The 15376-nt window shown below is 40.6% G+C and overlaps 1 protein-coding gene and 1 pseudogene across 2 annotated transcripts in view; both read right to left on the bottom strand.

The window, feature by feature from the left end:
- Positions 1-15376, bottom strand: part of LOC306938697 (protein NLRC3-like) — a gene marked incomplete at both ends in the record, with an annotated part of 90062 nt that overhangs the window by 21090 nt on the left and 53596 nt on the right. The gene's annotated exons all lie outside the window — the stretch shown is intronic.
- LOC306938623 (NACHT, LRR and PYD domains-containing protein 3-like) lies at positions 958-14274 on the bottom strand (annotated as a pseudogene). Its single transcript, XR_013792564.1, has 10 exons — positions 14270-14274; positions 12648-12844; positions 9525-11400; positions 7119-7287; positions 6826-6860; positions 6187-6285; positions 4715-4891; positions 3360-3479; positions 2777-2826; positions 958-1520 (listed from the first exon to the last, which is right to left on the bottom strand). The product of XR_013792564.1 is annotated as an NACHT, LRR and PYD domains-containing protein 3-like (transcript).

The following is a 15376-nucleotide window of genomic DNA, read 5'->3' as shown; positions in this document are numbered from 1 at the left end:
GACTAAAACGGACAAAAAAATGTCCGTCAACTATTTTTTTCACTGACGAAAACTAAATAAAAAAAACTAAATAAAAACTATGATTATATGACTATAATTGTCAATATAATTATGATTAAATATATTGACAATTTTGTCAACAAATAAAAACTGGAGTAAAACATTTGGGTGGAGAAGAGATCCAGTAGAACTAAAAGACGAGTCATTTTATGTTTGTGCACGGGTGTTGTTGCGGTCCGACAATAGCCGATCTACAAGCTCACCACATCACACAGACACGTTGTGAGCTTGTAGATCGGCTATTTTAGGCACACAGCTGAGTATAGATTAAGTATACCAATGCCTTCACAGCTTTTCAAACAACATTTTTGTTGACAAAATCAACTGTAGACTGTAGAGTCCACTAAAATCTAGACGGAAACTAAGACTAGACTAAAAACATTTTCAGATGATTAAAATATGACAACAATTTGCTGTCAAAAGTAGCACTGCTCACATGTTTTCACAGAAGAGATTCTTGGTGGACCAATCACAGAGCCCTGGGGGACCAATCACAGAGCCCTGGGGGACCCCAGTCAACAAAGTATGTTGTTCAAGTGGTTAAAGAGGTTTATATACAAGATAATATTGATACTGTGAGAATTACATGATCAAATATATTTTCATATATAATATGAAAAATCAAATATACATAAAATTAGTTTGTATCTACATGAGAGACACAAGTATGACACTGATATTTACATCATCATCATCATCAGTGTTGATGGACAGTATTTATGATACGGTACATACATTTATAAATGTATACATGTATAAGTGAGTAATACCCACCACAACCACAATACTAGAGGGAGCGTGGACAACTATCTGGTACCACCCACTTATTTTTTTAAATATTTTTTATCCCAAGATTTTGTAACCATGTCGACCTGATGTCACTTTCACATAGAGACTCTATCTCTGCTCACACAGACATACTGAGGAGGGGAAGCAGGACCAGAACGTGAACCCAGCATACAGCGGTTCAGTGAACGTGGTCTGGAAGGTGTACAGGTGTGTCAGAGAGTCAGAGCACACTGTATAGAAGGACAGAGTCCCAGCGGGACAGTCCACATACACTGCTACCCTGTTGGAGCCTCTAGAGGCTCTGACAGGGAGGACAGTCCTCTTACTATTGTGTGTGACATGGTAACTTGAACTTCTTGAACCATCACAGTCCAGTCTCCAGGACGTGGCGTTCCATCCAAGCCCATGGTCACCACCACGTCCTTTCCTTCTTCTCTGTTCTCTGTACGTCACTCCTGTATGAACCCCTCCACTCCACTCTACCTCCCAGGAAGAACGGCGTCCAGTCAGACTCTGTGTACACAGAACCTGTGTCAGGTTATCAAACCTGTCGGGGTGATCAGGAGGATGCTGATCCTTCTTCTCTCTTCTATTTGTGACCTTCCTGTCGTTCTCAGACAGAGAGAGGGATCTGTGTGCTGTGTTTGTGTCCAGTGTGAGACGATGGAAATCTGATGAGAAAACAATACATCAAACATCAGCCTAAATACATCATTCATTGACTGACTGACTGACTGACTGACTGACACACACGCACGCACGCACACACACACACACACACATACACACATGTACACGCACTAGGGCTTTAAGCAACTAGTCGACTATTCAACTAGTCGACTAGTAAATCCACTAGTTGACCCTGTTGGGACTAGTTGATAAGAAAAGAAGAAAAAAAAGCACGGCTCTGCTCCACCTTTCATGCATCACATGTCAGAATTGAACTTATGCCAATATAGACGAAATGCATGTTATTTACGGCCAGGTTAGTGAATGAGGCCCATTGTTTCTGTCAAACCGCATGACCTCATCTTCATGGTATTAAGGACCAGGCCAAAAGCAGAGGGCAGAGAGCAGTAGAGAACAGATCTCAGGACAGCATCAACCCGAGTATACAACGGTGTATAAAATGTTAAAGATGGAGTGCCATGATCTTTGTAACATTACTCTAATAGACCCCCAGGTGCATGTTGTTAGAATATTGAAATACGTCTTCCCTCCCTGTGTATTTTTGGTTTCTTCCTGAAAGCTGAAAGCCTTTGAGTCAAAAGGCCCAATCAAAATGACAGTGATATAGTGGCATCACAATATATCATCGCCTCCCCTAACCCCTCCCCCTTTATCACACAGCTGTGGGTGCGGCTTCAGTTCAGGTGGATCACCACCCACCAGGCATACTTAATGAACTGGTCGGTGTGGCCACATAAAAACATAATTTTAACACTTTTTGTACACTTAAAGGTATATTCAGTGATTTCACTTAATTCAAATATCACTTCTTTTTTTGTTTTGTTGTGATAATCCTCCCTACTATAGAGTGTGCTGACCATATAAGGAGTTCCTCCCTGTCCCCAGTGAGCCCCTGAAGTCAAAAAACCCTAGTTTCGGTTTGGGCTTTGGGTGGCAAAGCTTTCATCCAATCAGGATGAGAGGGGCCTTCCTCCAATCATGATCGAGTGGGGCGGGCCTTGGTGCATGTGCTGTTGGTCTGTTGTACTTCCCCCACTGTAGAGCGTGCATGTGCACATCTTGTTACCAGGGCGGACCAGGGTTTTTTCCAAATCACCCAAATCACTGAATGCTCCTTTAAAAAAAAAATCGTTCTCCTAGTATAATCACATTACCCGATGATCAAGATTTAGGGGGTGGGGCATCACGGCATTCTATCTTTAATGTGTGATATTGACACCAACAGACAGATACTCACATTTTCTAACAAGTGTAGAATTAAGCCTATCTTCTCCTCCATGTTTCACACTGTAGGAAGTAGAACAACAAGCATCAATAGGTGCGTTTCCATCAAGCCTTTTCGAAAATAGGAAGCAAATTTCCAGAAATTCGATAAAAGAAAACTGCATTTTGCCCCGTTTTCATCCACTGTTTAGCTCATGAAATAAGCAATATTTTGCCAGTCAAGCGAGACGCATTTGGGAATGCACTTCCCATTGCAATCAGAACTGCAGACTCACTCCTTATCTTCCACTGTAGTCTGAAAACCCACCTCTTCAGACTCCATCTTATTACCCTAGCCTTGACGACCTTGCAGGCATGTGCAAAGGCTCAACTTATGTAACTTAGATAGCATTTTATGTAGACATAGCACTCTATAGTGTATATTCATTTTTCATTATATTGCTATTCCACTGTTAGGTTGTTAGGTTAGCTTACGTATGAGTCTTGATGACTATTTGTATGTATTTGATGTATTACCATGTTTTTGTTCTTGCTTACTGTAAATCGCTCTGGATTAAGAGCGTCTGCTAAATGGCTAAATTGTAAATTGTACCCACTTGCAGTTCTCCAGGACTGAATCGTTCACCATGTTGAGGCTCACGTCCAACACTAGATTAGAGTCTACAGCTGAGGCCAGAGCTTCACAGCATCTCTCTGACAAGCAGCTGTCGGCCAGTCTGAAGGATGAATGAAACACCAGATGAAAACATGAATGAATGAATGAATGAATGAATGAATGAATGAATGAAATATGCATTATTCCTGGATTTAGAACCTGCTTACAGCCACCTATTATAGGCTCTTGTCCCACCTGGATGCTTTAGTTCGATTAAAAGTTAACAAATCCTGATCCCCAAAATAATTTAACTGGGGAACCCTCAAAATAATATTTTAACTGGGGAACCCGCAAAATAATATTTGAACTTGGGAACCCCCAAAATAATCATATTTGAACTGGGCACCCCCCAAAATAATTATATTTGAACTTGGGACGCCCAAAATGATCATATTTTAACTGGGGACCCCCCACCCTGACAAGAACTTCATAATAACAATATTACCAAACACCTCACAGTGAGCTTGCATCGGCTATTTTCACGATGTTTGCCTCTTTCTTCCGTAATATTATGAATTATTATAATATTCGCACGGGTCGCACGGAATTAGCTGATCTACAAGCTCCTCAACGCGTCGAGAGGAACTCTGTTGCATGAGGATCTAAGTAGCCTAAAGATTCGCCATGAAGAGATGTTATTACACTTTCAAACGCGTGCGTTAGTCTGACATCCCAATAATCCGATATCCTACTCCAAACCCTAACCGCACATGGTCTTAACCGGCAACATATGTCGGACTAACGTCCCCTCTTTCAAACATGTTTGGGCGTAATTTTAACGTCTACTCAGGCACACAGGCTTGAGTTACCATAACATCAAGCAGTGTGGTTTTTGGCAGCAAATTTAGATTTGTGTTTTAGTCATAGTCTAGTGTTAGTTTAAGTTGACTAAATATCATAAGATTTTAGTCGACTAAATCTACAGTTGATTCAGTCGACTAAAATGTATTTTGGTGGGCCTTGATGCCGTCGTAATGGCTGTTTTTACACTTGCTGAAAATAGCCAATCTAGATCAGCTATTTTCAGCATTCAACCAAGTGTAAAATTACTTATACTGGATCTCTTGTCTACTAGTCATTTTAGTCTAGTTTTTATTTGTTGATGAAATTAGTCATCATAGCTTAGTTTTCATTTAGTTTTCCTCAGTGAAAAAAGGTAGTTGACGAACATTTTTTAATCAACACTGATATCAAGCTTATTAATACATTCTCACCACAGCATTCTTATACATATTCACATAATACAGTATAATAAAACAGAAGTGATCAAAAATAAATGTGGTAAATGTATCTTACTTTAGAACCTCCAGTCTACAGTGTGGGCTCTTCAGTGAAGCACAGAGCAGCTCCACTAGTCCTGAGTCCTGCAGGTCGTTTTCACTGAGGTCCAGTTCTCTCAAATGGGAAGGATCAGAGCTGAGAGCTGAAGCCACAACTTCAACGCCTGTCTTTCTGAGTTTACAGCCAACAAGTCTGTAAATAAAATGATACGTAGCTTGCGGAGTTAGTTCAGTCATGGTCGTGCTCAAGGGTGCATACATATACTCAAGGGGTTAATATGCTGCATTACTATGTAGGCGTATTCAGTGACCCACATGTCATTCGCTGATTCGCAGTCAGCTGACCATTGGGCAGGCTACTTATAGGCCCAGGCTACACGTACATGGATCTTTTGCAAAACGGATATGTTTGTGTACGTTTGGGCCTTTCAGCCACACACAAACGACGGTTTTTGAACATATCCGGATCAGTGGATCTGTGTACTGTAGTCATGTGATCAGTGGATCTGTGTACTGTAGTCATGTGATCAGTGGATCTGTGTACTGTAGTCATGTGACACGGAGCTTTTGAGAAACGATGTCACCGCTCATTCAGCAGAGCCGAACGCCAAGATAATATATTATATGCACACTTACATTCTATAATAAATATTGGTTAAATCTATTCGTGGGTTGTCTGATTTAAATGCAGATTAAATAAGAGATTATACAAACAAATTATTCCCAAGTAATCATTTGAACTAGGACTACTACTGAATTGTAGGCATGTATTTAGTTTGGCTGCACAGATAAATATTAGCCAAACTACAAGCTCCTAAAATGCCTCGCAGTGAGTTTGTAGATCGGATATTTTCACAATGTTTGCCTCTTTCTTCCGTAATATTTGCCAATTTGGTTTTTAAAATGTTTTAAAAGTGATTAAATTGTACCTTTTAGAAATGTGCAGATAATCTGTATACACTTTTTGTTTACTGTAGAATGAGAAAACACACTTGTTGCACATTAAGCTAAATCATATGCGGACCGCCTTGGGGGTCCAGACCCTCAGTTTGGGAACCACAGGCTTAGGCTAATTGAACGATAATTGATTGGTACAGTAGGTAGATGCAGGCTATTGATTAGGTGTTGATCTGTTGCGTACGCTGGTAAAGCTTGATAACTGTGGCGTATAGCTACAACGTGTCGCATGTTGAAAATAGCCGATCTACAAGCTCACAAGTGTTGCCGTCCTCGACGCATTGTGAGCTTGTAGATTGGCTATTTCCGGTGCGCTGTATGGCATTGTGTATATATGTAAGTAGCCTTAAAAGGGATATTACACTTTCAAACATGTTTGGGGTCATTTTAACGTCTACTCACGCACATAATAGGCTTGGCTTACGATGATATCAAGCTTACATTCTCACCACAGCATTCATATTATATTCACATAATACAGTGCATATTAAAACTGAGCTGATCAAAATAAACCAGGTAAATGTATCTTACTTTAGAACTTCCAGTCTACAGTGTGGGCTCTTCAGTGAAGCACAGAGCAGCTCCACTAGTCCTGGGTCCTGCAGGTCATTTTTACTGAGGTCCAGTTCTCTCAAATGGGAAGGATTAGAGCTGAGAGCTGAAGCCACAACTTCAACCTCTGTTTTACTGAGTTTACAGCCAACAAGTCTGTAAATGCAGATTAAATAAGAGATTATGAAAACAAATTATTATTCAAAAGTAATCATTTGAACTGAGGACCTCCTACCCTGACACGCACTTGGAATTGTAGGAATTAGCCTACATTTAAATGTTGTGAAAATATCCAAACTACAAGCTCACAAAGCCTCACAGTGAGCTTGTAGATTGGCTATTTTCACAATGTTTGCCTCTTTCTTCCGTAACATTTGCCAATTTAGTTAAAAATTGTCTTAAAAGTCATTAAATTGTACCTTTAGAAACGTGCAGATACTCTGTATACACGTACAGGTATACTGTATGTTGGTGTGTTTAGTGTGAGAAAACACACTTGTTGCACATTAGCTAATCACCTTGGGGGTCCCGACCCTCAGTTTGGGAACCACAGGCCTAGGCTACAGTAGGTAGCTAGGTATGTAATCCATTCTCTCAGAATAAGATAATATAACGCACATCCTCCGGTCTTGGTGCTGAGCCAAACTGTTCAACTGACAGATAACATAGACAAAAGCAGGGGCTCGCAACTCAATTTGTAATGCTCCAGATAACACTTATTCACGAACACAGCAGGCGGGACATACAACGTTTCCACCAGTAGCCTATAGGCCTTTATACTTGAGTTGCGAGCCCCTGCTTGTAATTCATTCTCACCACAGCATTCATATCATAATTCACTTAAATTCATATAATACAGTACATAATAAAATAGAAGTGATAAATGTGGTAAATGTATCTTACTTTAGAACTTCCAGTCTACAGTGTGGGCTCTTCAGTGAAGCACAGAGCAGCTCCACTAGTCCTGAGTCCTGCAGGTCGTTTTCACTGAGGTCCAGTTCTCTCAAATGGGAAGGATTGGAGCTGAGAGCTGAAGCCACAACTTCAACGTCTTTCTTACTGAGTTTACAGCCAACAAGTCTGTAAATGCAGATTAAATAAGAGATTATGAAAACAAATTATACCTAAGTAATAATTTGAACCGAGGACCTCCTACCCTGACACGCACTTCAGAACTTCCCCGCCCCCTTTCCACGCCCCATTTTGGAGCTAGTGGTGTTATTTCTTTTGCGGTCCATAGGCTTCCATGTTAAAAGAGGTATTTTCACAAGCCACAAACTACCGTTTTGTAAAGGTAAGGTTTATTCTACTTATTTGAGTTGTTATACCATTGTGTTTTCTTCATATTATTATCGGTCTTTGACATTTTAACATTAGGAAATGTACTTATGCCTAATGTTAAATGACACCACTATCTACCGGAAGTGGGCGTGGAAAGGGGGCTGTGAGATAGGCCTATTGTAGGAATTAGCCTACATTTAGTTTGACTCGGCTGCACAGATAAATGTTGTGAAAATATCCAAACTACAAGCTCACAAAGCCTCACAGTGAGCTCTCAAATGGGAAGGATTAGAGCTGAGAGCTGAAGTCACAACTTCTACGTCTGTCTTTCTGAGTTTACAGCCAACAAGTCTATGAATGCAGATGAAATAAGAAGTCTTTCTGAGCGTACAGCCAACAAGTCTATGAATGCAGATGAAATAAGAAGTCTTTCTGAGCGTACAGCCAACAAGTCTATGAATGCAGATGAAATAAGAAGTCTTTCTGAGCGTACAGCCAACAAGTCTATGAATGCAGATGAAATAAGAAGTCTTTCTGAGCGTACAGCCAACAAGTCTATGAATGCAGATGAAATAAGAAGTCTTTCTGAGTTTACAGCCAACAAGTCTATGAATGCAGATGAAATAAGAAGTCTTTCTGAGCTTACAGCCAACAAGTCTATGAATGCAGATGAAATAAGAAGTCTTTCTGAGCGTACAGCCAACAAGTCTATGAATGCAGATGAAATAAGAAGTCTTTCTGAGCTTACAGCCAACAAGTCTATGAATGCAGATGAAATAAGAGGTCATGGAAGTTAACTAAAATATATCCTATCTAGTTCATCCATACATAAACAGTATTGTGGAATAGACAACACCACTTTTCATAACCTACAGTATTATAACATTTCTAATGTACAATATAACATTTCATACATTTCAACATCTACAGCATGCAATGGTAATTTTATTCAGCTGCCAGCTACAAAACTTTGGACACAAACAGACAATCTTTAAAATATTGCCAGGACATGTGTTGTGCACCTTCACACTACCCATATGATGACACTTAAGACTTTGATGACCAAATTAAATAGCCTTTCCTCTGCCTTATCACACACATGGTCCCTGGGGAATGAAACCTACAGATTGAGTGGCCCCGGCCATTTTCCTCTTGCTCAATCTTTGTACCACTTAGCCCCTCCTATGCCCAGCTTTGTGTTTGTGTGAATCATAGCGATCACCCCATATCGATGATTTGATTGGCTGAGCAAAGTACATATTGAGGATATAAAGTGAGGACGGAAAAGTGAGGATGGAAAAGTGAGGACGCAAATTGTGATTGGCCTATTTTCTAAAATGTTGCTAAATATCGTCACATCACAAAGCTTTGGCTGTTGTTTACATTACATCACATGAGGGACTCACTTTCCAATTAAACCAGACCTACAAAGCTGTCTGTCAAGGTGTTGCTTATAGATATTTTAGTTTTGACGAGTGATGCCTTTGAACTTGAAGGCCTACTACAGAGTGCAGAGTGTTTTCACCACAGTGAAGTGGGTGTAACGTTGGGTATTTTGGTTGTCTTTTATACCGGTGTTAAAAGGGGCGTGGAACAATACAGCTGATTAACGCACATTTGATTTGTTGGAATTCAGCCTTCAGCCTTTCATGAATCAGACGTTGCTCTTCATTTTGAAGCAAACCTACACTAAAGAATATAGGGGACATTTGATTTGAAGAGCCTAGTGGATCGCCCATTGAAAATAATACGTTATAATACTGAGAGGAGCTCAAACCACCGGTCGGGTGGGGGTAACCAGCAGGGATTTTAGACTTAATTTTGTTTTTACCCTGGTTTATTGTTATTATGTTATGTTATTTATTGTTATGATATTATGGACTGGTCTTTATCTGGACATATACACACAATACCACTAGGCACTATTTGAGACACGTCCAGTATTATTGGAACTTTTTTGTCAACCTTCATTTCTAATTATGTTAACTGTAATGACAGATTGACTCCAGGATGTTTCTATTCCCTTGACCACTAACCGAGCCTTTCTGCAGTTCCTCACAGCTGGGATCAGTCTCCTTAGTCCCCCCTCGGATGTGTTGTATTTGTCCAGGTCAAACTCTTCCATAACCTCCTCTGACATCTGGAGCATGACAGCCAGAGCTGAACACTGGGTCTCAGACAGTCTCTCTGCTCTGTTCTCTGACTTCAGGTACTGTTGGATCTCCTGATGTAACGAGTGGTCATTCATCTCCATCAAACAGTGGAAGATGTTGATACATCTGTCAGGAGACGGATCAAGAGTGTACATTCTTTTCAGGTTCCGGATGGCTTTCTGGATCTGCTCTGGACTGTTCTCTGGGCTGCTCTCTTTCTGGCCCAGTAGGCGTCCTACCAGACTCCATTGACTGTTCTTTATCTGGCCCAGCAGGCCTCCTAACAGACTCTGGTTGGACTCCAGTGAGAGGCCATGAAGGAATCGAACAAGTAGGTCGAGGTGGCCATTTTTACTCTTCAGGGATTTTTCCATGGCAGCTTCCAGGAAGTCGGAGAGGGAGTTGTTACTGTTGTATTGATCATTCAGGAATGTCTTCAGTACCTCCATGTTCTTCTCTGTGAAACAGTGTAACAGGTAGACTGCAGCCATAAACTCCTGGATGCTCAGATGAACAAAGCTGTAGACCGTTTTCTGAAACAGCACACTCTCTCTTTTGAAGATCTGAGTGCACACTCCCGAGTACATTGAGGCGTCTTTCACATCAAGGCCACACTCTTCCAGGTCTTCTTGGTAGAACATGATGCTACCTTTCTCCAGGTGTTTAAACGCCAGCATGCCCAGCTTCAGAAGAAAATCCCTGTCAGTCTTCATGAGCTGCTGTTGAGTCCCCTTTCCTTTCTTTTTCACATCATGAGTTTCATCATACTTCTGCTTCTTCATCTTTGTCTGAACCAACAGGAAATGGCAGCACATCTCAGTCAGGGTCTTGGGCAGCTGTCCTATCGTGGTGTGTGTCCTCAACATGTCCAGCAGAACGGTAGCAATGATCCAACAGAAGAGTGGGATGTAACACATGATGTGGAGGGTCCTTGATGTCTTCAAGTGTGAGAGGACTCTGTCGGCCAGCTTCTCTTCACTGAATCTCTTCCTGAAGTACTTCTCCTTCTGGGGGTCTGTGAACCCTCGCACTTCTGTCACCATGTCAACACATTCAGGAGGGATCTGATTGGCTGCTGCAGGTCTGGTGGTTATCCAGAGGAGGGCTGAGGGGAGCAGATTCCCCTTAATGAGGTTTGTCAACAGAGCATCCACCGATGATGTCACTGTGACATCAGAGATGATTTAATTTTTGTCGAAGTGCAACGGAGACCTGCTTTCATCGAGGCCATCGAAGATGAAGCAAACTTTCCAGGCAGCGAGCTGCTCTGCTGTGACCTTCTTTAACGTTGGGTGGAACTCATGGATCAGGTTGAGAAGACTGTACTGCTCATCTCTGACCAAGTTCAGCTCCCGGAATGAAAAGAGAACCAGGAGATCTATATCTTGATTCTCCAAACCTCTTGCCCAGTCCAGAGCAAACTTGCGCGCAGAGAATGTTTTTCCGATGCCAGCGATGCCATTGGTCAGAACTGTTCTGCCAGGAAACAGGATCTTAAGGATTTTACAGCAGTTGATTGGTTCGTCATGGAAGGTCTTCATGTTGGAAGTTCTCTCAAGCTGTATCACCTCATGTTGGCTATTAACCCCTTCACTCTGTCCCGCTGAGATGTAGAGCTCTGAGTAGGTGCTGGTGAGGGAGGTTCCAGACTCTTCCGTGAGGGAGGTTCCAGACTCTTCCGTCATGTGGTTTTTCACTTCATCAAGACTGTCCTTTAAACTGACCTTATAATCGTTCAAATCATCCTGCAGACTGACGTCTGAAATGAGAAGAACATTTATGTTTAAAATATTCAGGTTAATTTGTTTACAGCACACATTACTAATTTAATGCCCTACAGAAAATATGCACTTTGTCAACACCATGAATGCGCCAGAATGTTTAAAAAATAATGGTGCTTTAGTGCCAAGCAGATCGGGCAGATTTTACTCTGAAACATCTTCCATTACCCCCCAACACCAGGAGGCATAATCTTCCGTTACTTCCTTGCGCTGAGAAGTGCGAGGAAGAGAAGCGTCTCTCTCCATAAGCGTTTATATTCCAAACGAGATGATTGGTTAAGTCAGAAATGATGACGGAACATTGCCGTTGTGATCAAACCCATGGAGAGTGCCATAGATGTAGTTATTTGTGTTTTATATCATTAAAAAGGACCTACAGACGTGTATACACGTCCAATGCACCCCGCACGCAGATTTAATAACAATACATCTAAAAACTGCCAAAAGTAACACAAGATCAGTTGTTTTTGTCTAGTTGTTGAGTGATAGTTGTTTAGCTTCATTATTTGCAGATATAATTGATACAGACCAAAAAAACACATTTAGTCTGACTATGATTTCTGCAATTTTCAATGAGTGCACATTCTTACTGCTGCCCCGTGGGAGGTTAGGGTGAGGGTTTGAGATATCGGACCAATGGTATGTCTAACCAAAAGCATGTACCCACTAGGCTTGGGCAATATACCGATATTACCGTTTACCGCGATATTTTAAACCAATACCGGTAATATCGCGGAGTATATAAATAATACCGAATACCGGTAATATCGCGGAGTATATAAATAATACCGAATACCGTCATAATACTAATATCGTCATTTTACCGCACAGTACAGTACAGTACAGCGGAGTACAGTACAGTGGAGTACAGTACAGTGGAGTACAGTACCGTACAGTGGAATACAGCACAGTACAGTACAGTACAGCGGAGTACAGTACAGTACAGTACAGTGGAATACAGCACAGTACAGTACAGTACAGCGGAGTACAGTACAGTACAGCGGAGTACAGTACAGTACAGTGGCATACAGTACAGTACAGTACAGTACAGTACAGTACAGTACAGTGGCCAAAACAAGAAATAGCACTCTATGGGGAAATTCAGCCCGTCAGTGTGATATATTAATGTTTTATTAATAAAACCGATAATACCGATTATCGCGGTATTATTCACGTCATCAATACCGATATCAAAAAATCAATATCGCCCAAGCCTAGTACCCACTTTGTCCAGGTGTGGTTTGACTGGGTGTCTTCAGTCCAGGTGTGGTTCTGGATGTATTTCCACACTGGGGACAGCCACGGTGTCCTGTGGGAGCGGACTGGTGTCCACAGCGGATAGAGACTGGATCTGTCAGAACCTCCTCACACACTGAACACCTGGACGCCTGCTCTGCCACAACACGACTCCTCTTCCTCTCCCTGTGGAGATGAAGACAATGTATTAATAATAGTCTTTAATACGGACATATAATAATATAGTATGACATATTACATCATTGATATGTCCACGCTGAATTGTGTTACAATAATAATCTCCATGTCATGAAACTATATGGTATATTCATGAATCTTTCAATCAAACATTATTATTTAAGATATAAATTAATCAATTTGTTTGACTGATTAAGACACGTCCACGTGCAAAGTTTTTGCTTTGATAAACAACTACATTTGTACTATTGGCAGTGCTGCGTTCTATTATCTTCTTGACTTCACCAGTTCAAATCCTAGCTGCTGTTTTGTCAACAAGATGGAGATCATGAGAGTGATTTGTGACAGGCAGGATAAACTGTTACCACAACAAGATGACATAAAAGCAGGGATATTATTATAAGATCCTTGATCATCTTTCAAACATCTATTGACACAAAGTCTATCTATCAAATTACCAGATTATTTTAGTCTTCTATTTTCTACAACCAACGTAAAACTACTTTATAGTTAATGATGTCTTTGTGGATTCATTATGTTAAAATCCAAGATAAGAAGCCATATTTGTTTTGGATGTTTTTGTTTTTAGGAAAGTTCATAGAGAAGGCGTGGCAGTTACGTTGGAGAACAATGTATCCATAACTGTTTATGTATTGTGTTTGTGGTGTGTTGGTGTTTGTACATTTAGTGATTGTCTTGTAAGCGTTGTGCGGGCTGGGCATCTTATGATGCAGGACACATAAAAAACTGTTTCTTAGAAGTGGTCAAACTATAGAATACATGTTCAGAAGCATCTTCCATAAAACCATGATTGTTTATCTAGATATTCGATAAAAGTAAAGGTTAAAGCCACCGTCTGTGATTTCTTCAACTGGTTGTCTGTGTTGGTTTAGAATAATAATGTCTAACAATCATGCTTCTGTATATTATGTGCTAATTGTTTAGGAACAGCTAGTGAACTGTGGGCTCTCCTTTCATGGTGTTATAATTGTTTAGGAACAGTGCTAGTGAACTGTGGGCTCTCCTTTCATGATGTTATAATTGTTTAGGAACAGCTAGTGAACTGTGGGCTCTCCTTTCATGATGTTATAATTGTTTAGGAACAGCTAGTGAACTGTGGGCTCTCCTTTCATGATGTTATAATTGTTTAGGAACAGCTAGTGAACTGTGGGCTCTCCTTTCATGATGTTATAATTGTTTAGGAACAGCTAGTGAACTGTGGGCTCTCCTTTCATGATGTTATAATTGTTTAGGAACAGCTAGTGAACTGTGGAGTCTCCTTTCATGATGTTTAATTGTTTAGTTTTCATATTGCATGTGCATTATATGGCATGCATGCATTGCACAAGTGTGCAAATGCACGTGCATTACTGTAGGTGCACCCCCCACTTCAGAAAATATCAATGGTCATACGTCATCGATATGTCATCGATATGTCATCGATGACTGAAGTCACAAGCTGGTCACCTGAAAGAAAGAGTGCTTTTTCACACACAACAGGGTCAATGTTCTTCCAGTCACAGTCAGACTACTGTTGTTATGATATTCTGTATTTGTCATTCATGTAATTCACATTGTAATGCTATCCAGAATGTGTGTAGCAGGCTAATGTAATGTTTTCATATTCGGAAAGGTGTGCTGTCACAATAATCAACCAGATGATCACACCAGCAAAACGATATGTTATTCCCATCCCTAGTTGTATAGTGTAAAAGGGTAACATCTTTTAGTTTCCTCTCACAACATTGCAGCAAAAAGAAAACTGAATAAAATAGCAACAAAACATAATATAAATTGTTAAGTTGTGGTTGTACTAGGCATGTAAAAAAGTGTAGTAGTTACAGGGCCTGGCCAAGAGGGGGCACCAGTACACCAGACTAGGACTAGGCTGTCAGTAGGAGGAAGTGACTTTATTATGTGGCGATAGAGCTTCCAGTCTGTTTCTCACTTGGGAAATAAACAACAAGCATAATATTGTACTGTAACCTTGTGTGGCGTCTTTAAGTTACCACAGAAATATAACATCTTGCTAAATATACAATAGGCCTACACTAACAGGTGATAGTTTAAATGTATATGTGGCATACTGTACACTACTGTACTCATACTGTACACTACTGTACTCATACTGTACTCATAATGTACACATACTGTACTCACACTGTACACATACTGTACACTACTGTACTCATACTGTACACTAGTGTACTCATACTGTACTCATACTGTACTCACACTGTACTCCTACTGTACACTACTGTACTCATACTGTACTCATACTGTACTCATACTGTACACATACTGTACTCACACTGTACTCCTACTGTACACTACTGTACTCATACTGTACACATACTGTACTCATACTGTACTCACACTGTACACATACTGTACACTACTGTACTCATACTGTACACTACTGTACTCATACTGTACACATACTGTACTCACACTGTACTCATACTGTACACTACTGTACTCATACTGTACTCATACTGTACTCATACTGTAATCATACTG

The sequence above is a fragment of the Electrona antarctica genome (genome assembly GCF_951216825.1).
Source record: "Electrona antarctica genome assembly, chromosome: 15".
NCBI classification, from domain to species: Eukaryota; Metazoa; Chordata; class Actinopteri; order Myctophiformes; family Myctophidae; genus Electrona; species Electrona antarctica.
This window is presented reverse-complemented; position numbering and strand designations above follow the sequence as displayed.